The following is a 5,832-nucleotide window of genomic DNA, read 5'->3' as shown; positions in this document are numbered from 1 at the left end:
TTCAGTACTTCACACAAGTGTAGCGATGTTGTCACTTGTCCATGGCATACTTAACCAGATGTTGTTACTAGTTCACTGCTCAAGATAAAGAATAGAGGTGTTAGGAAGAAAATTTTGCCCCAAATTTTTTTTCCTTTCCCACACAAAATTCTCCAAACTTTTTTTCCCACTTACATTTTCATTTCCCACACAAAAGTTTCATTTCTCACACAAAGTTTTTACTCACAAAGTTTATTTAGCATGTGGTGTAATATGTAGATACTTTATTTATTTTTCACTTTGCTCTTACTTTGATTTTCCTGCATCTAGATCTGAAAAATCGAAGTGGGTATTTCACAATATCAAAGACTAACCCTTTTTTCGTGCTTTTGTTTGCTCTGGTTTTGTATTTTTTAGGTAAGGAAGTGATTTAGGTAGAGTTTCCTTCGTTTTGCAATGGCTCCTGCTAAAGGTACATTTCTCCTTCCAACTTATTCTTTTTATTTTAGTATTTGGGTTATTCCAATATTAATCTATGTACGTTTTGCTGAGTTTTCAATCTAGATGCAGCATGAGGAGTTAGTGGAGAATATGGTGGATAGGGGTTTTACTACCCGCCCTTTGTAAAAGTAGCTATTTATTTTGTGCCTATGAGCAAGATTAGGTGATCATTGTTTTCTGTATCTCTGTCAATTATTCTTGTTCCCAATTTTGATGTAATTGCTTTTTCAATATTTTCATTGTGTTTTTGACATTGCATGTCAGACAGTTATGAACTACTTGTGGTTCATGGTCACAAATTTTGGATATATAACCTTTTGAAAAGCTCAATGGTTCTCCAATGTTTGATTGCTATTAAATGCTAAATGGCAAGGATGCACATGGCTGCCTACTTTATATGTTGTAAATTTGTTATTGGATGATTTCAATTTGGATTACTTGTAGTTGTATCATATTAGATCTTCTTTGATTAGTTTTGTCACAAACTAAACAGTTATTATGCATTGGCATTATTTGGTCCCTTTTAGGTGGATTGAGGATTTTCCAATACCATTGCTCTAGTAGGATCCTCAGTGATGCTGATGGTTTTGCATTTGGTTCTAATGTGCCTAATTGTTTCATGTTAACAAAAGTATAGTTGAAAGTAAATAGCAGAATGCTCATTATTAATGAGTAGCTTGATGGAAATGCACATAGTTTGTTGCGTCTTTACCCATCATCCCTTGTATGCTTTTATGTCATTGTTAGGTCTTTCATGGGATGCAAGTGCCATACTATTCACTTTGCATAAAAAATATATACCCTCCCCCTCTCATCCATGAAATCATTAACAATACTGTTGGGTAAGTTTCATATGTAATGAGCTTCTATACTTTTTTATATGGATTGGGTGCTGAGTGTTGACTGCTGATGTCGTAGTTTCTTATAGGTTTTCCATCCATTTATTGTGACAGGATTGCCTCTAGAGCTCCTTTGAAGTGTTTTGCCTTTAGTAACCTATGGAGTGAATGATATACGTCTACTACAACCAATTGTGAAAATTATTTGAATGCTATTATAGGAACCTCCATTGAAGTGTTCTGCCTTTAGTAATCTATAGAGTATATGAACCCATAGTAATCTGTGAATCAGCTAAACAGTTATTATGCATGTGGGCTGTAAAAGCTCCTTAATAAGCACCTCATTACCAGGTTCCCAAATCAACTGGTGCCTTATACGCCCAACTCATACAAGATTTTTCCTTGAATGGCCTTCAAAAATTATTGGGTTTAAGTTTTTTGGTTTCTGATTTTTACTATGGTGAGCAATTTGCGTTTCTGTTATCTTATATGTGTATTAATAACGAAAAATGGTGATGGGTGTGTGTAATCTTATAATTAAATTGGCAGTATCAATTTTTAATGGGTGTATAGCATATATATATGTATGTATATATATATATATATATGTATGTATGTATGTATGCTTTTTTTTTTTACTATGTATATATTTGTCTTGTGTTTCTATGGTTATGCTCTAGGATAGCACAACGCTTGAGATCCATAAAATTAATGTTTTGCTGTAAAACTGGTACTTGGTGCATTGTAATTTCCAAGTGCATACATAGGGGAAGGGGGATTTGAATCCTGACTTCTAATACTATGAAATGCCACTCATAAACAAGTAGCTTTCTATTATTTCTTCTTCGTCCCTCTCTCAAGTTATCTATTATTATCAATCCACCAAAATAATAGTGAAGATTATTTTTGAGTATTTATATTGTTAGTAAGGATGGGAATGATTAAAGATTGGGTTTTTTTTTTTTTTTTTTTTTCACAATCTCTTATGGGCCTTGCCCCTTTCCTCCAAATAGCATTTTGACCAAGTGGGTTTCATGATGTGGTCTTCTTCCTTCTTTTTTTCTTTTTTTTTTTTCCAACTTGTTGCTTCTTGTTCTTTGTTTTAAGAATTCCACCGTACACATGCCTTGAGAGAATTGAAGATACTCATTTTTTTCTCCACTTGGTTACATATGCTTGCAATACTTTAATGTATTTTAAAAAAATTGAAAAAGAAAAACCTTGACCTTTCATTGTCTTCTTTTCCATCTGCCCATTTTGGGGACTTGGAAAAATGCTTTGTTTTCCTCTATTCAATACCAAAATGTTAGGGTTTTGTGGAGAAGAGGGGTTCTTTACCATTTCATTATGTTCTAGTGCAATCTGTCTCTTCCTTTGTATTTTCTTAGTTTGAGTCTTTGGTTGTGTTATTATAAAATTATGAGTTCTGTGTGTTCTGTTACGACATATGTGTTTCACTTGTTTAGAACATATGTTGTTCATTATTTATGTAATTGGCTAATCCTTTGTCAAAACACACTTTACTTGTAATTGGATAGATTTAGGATGTGCTTAATACTTCAAGAAACAATGTTTCAAGATCAAGTGTTAAAGCCATACAAGTCTGTCCAGGAAACAAGCTTAGAAGTGCTCTTCATTAAAGCTCGACAGCTGCATCTATCGAGCTTTAAGAAGTTGTTCTAGCCTCGAGGCTCGATAGCTGCTCGACAACACCTTGACACCTGTAGCTGTCGAGATTTAAGAAAAATAGATTCTAAGTTCTGTTTTGATTCTAATCTGTGAATCTGTCTTTGGGCCTTCTTTTCTCCTAACCCTAGACATATAAAAGGATTATTCTAAGGGCCATCAAAGGGTGGCAAGTTGCACAAGCATTGAGAAATCTTTGTTCATGCAAGTTGTAACTTGAGACGAAGTTCTTGCCCTAGTTCATCTCTCTTGTGAAGAAGTTGTTGTGTCTTTATACCGTTAGGTTTTGTAATCGAGCATCTTCTTGATCTTCATCGTGTGGATGAATTGAAGAACTTTGCAGCCAACTATCTTCTCTAGTTGGTGATTGAAGTTGCGTACTGGGATCCGCGCAATTGGTTAGTCACGTACTTGGGAGCCGTGCATTGAAAGGAGAAACTGTCACTACAGAACAAGTCCAATTGGGTATTGGGTAAGGGTTCAACTGTAGGTTGGTAAGGTACTTTGGATTCCTTTACTTGTAACCACTTGTTGTGGTAATAGTGGAGTTTTGGGAGTGGTGACCTTAAATTCACTCGGTAGGATTTTTCCCGTGTAGGTTTTCCCCATTCGTAAACAAATCACTGTGTCATTTAATTTCTGCTGCATACTTAGTTTAATTGGTGATTTGTTTGTATTACCACGCAAATTTGCATGTTAATTTGATTAATTTATAACTTGGCTAATTAATCAATTAATCCATCACAAGGGGTCAATACGTTTTTGCCCTATCAAGTGGTATCAGAACGGGCACACTCTGATTAGGGTTTATCTTTGTGTGTGATCCATTGACCCCTGTTTGTCATGGATAGAGTTCAGTCTCTTATTATACCTTCATTGTTTGATGGTACTAACTATGCATACTGGAAAGTACGCATGAGAGCTTTCTTGCAATCTTTAGATGAGAAGGTGTGGCAAGCTGTGGAGATAGGCTGGACCAAGCCTAAAAAAGCGCCGGCCGATTGGGATGAAGCTAAGATCAAGGTGGCAAACTTTAACAGCAGAGCATTGAATGCCTTATTCAGTGCGGTCACTAATGAGGAGTTCAAGAAGATATCCTCCACTGAAACTGCTAAGGAAGCATGGACCATCCTCTAGACAACCTATAAGGGAACAAAGGCTGTAAAAGATTCGAAGCTACAAAGGCTCACTACAAGCTTCGAAGAAATTATGATGGAGGAGGATGAGTCATTTGATGAGTTCTATGCCAAGCTCAAGGACATAGTGAACTCAGCCTTCAATCTTAGGGAAACCATTCCTGAACCCAAGATTGTGAGAAAAGTGCTCAGATCTCTACCCGAGAGATCCCATGCCAAGACCATGGTGATAGAGGAATCAAAGGATATTGACAAGATTCCTCTGACTGAGCTGGTTGGTAATCTGCAAACCTATGAGCTAGGGTTGACAAGAATTGGCAAGTCGGGTAAAGGCAAAAGCTTGGCACTAAAGGCCAAGAGCAGTGAGATAGATGAGTCATCAGACGATGAAGACTCTGAGATGAAGTCCTACATCACCAGGCAATTCAAGAAATTCATGAAAAATGCCAATGGAAAGGGCTTCGACAAGGACCGTAGGCAATCTAGCTTCTCTCAGTTCAAGAGTCAAGATAAAGGGAAGAAGGATGCTAGGGATGACGGTCAATACACTGTTCCAGCTGGACCCAAGTGCTTCGGATGTCAAGGGTTTGGTCATATAAAACTGGAATGTCCTACATATCTCAAGAGCATTGGGAAGAGCAAGGCACTAGCAGCTACTTTGAGCGACACTGAACCTGAGGATGATTTTGACAATGAGGATGACGGAATTTTGAATGCCTTCACTACCACTGTAAATCCTACTAAAGGGATTGTTGAAGATATGGATGAAGAAGAGGAATTGGTGGAATCCGGGTTTGAAAAGATGGATGATCAAGATGATATCCATACAGCCTATGAGAAACTGTACAAGCTTTCTAAGAAGCATGAGAAACTCTATAAGCTAGCCACCAAGAAGCTCAGTGATGTGGAACTTAACCGTGAGGAACTTTCCATAAAGGTTGATAAAGCTAATCAAACTATTAGGGCACTGAGATTCGAGAACAATTTCTTGGTTGAGAAGATCAAGAAGCTTGAAGCGGAGCTGTTTCAAGCTGGATGAGATGCTCAGCATTCAGAAATTTGCTTCTGATCAAGCAGGATTTGGGTATGAATTCTCTTCTTCTAATATTGCTTCTACTAGTACTACTGTTTTTGTTCCTCTTGCTAATAATATTAAAATTGAGAACAATGATGTTAAAACGGATTTAGCAAGTGAGAACCTAGACAAGGGTAAATCTATCTTAGGAGCACCCCTTAAGCTTAAGAAGGACACTAAAAACCTTAGGACTAAGAATGCTAACTCTCAAAAGCCTAAACAGAAGAAACAGCATCTCTGTCATCATTGTGGCATTGCCGGTCATACTCGACCAAATTGCTATAAGTGGTTAGCCACTCAACAGAGCAATGGCATGATAGCATCTAGGAACCAGAATCAGCTTCAAACCTCTCTTACTCCTCTTAGAGATCTTCTCAAAGCTCTCATGTTCCTTTCGAACTTGAACGATTTCAATCCTTCCCCCTCATCACCGATTCAAGGGTTTGCTAAGAGGAAAGGTTCTTCTAAGGTATGGAAGGAAAAGGGTTCCAAGTGATTTATTCACTTTTTCTCTCTCTCCCTTTCTTGTTTTTGTTTTTGCATTACTTGTGTGTTTTGCTTTAATGTTTTTGAGTCAATCTAGTTTTATGCATTGTTTTATCTTATTTAACATGTT

Source organism: Castanea sativa, chromosome 5 (genome assembly GCF_040712315.1).
Source record: "Castanea sativa cultivar Marrone di Chiusa Pesio chromosome 5, ASM4071231v1".
Lineage (NCBI taxonomy): Eukaryota > Viridiplantae > Streptophyta > Magnoliopsida > Fagales > Fagaceae > Castanea > Castanea sativa.
Note: the sequence above shows the minus strand (reverse complement) of the source record.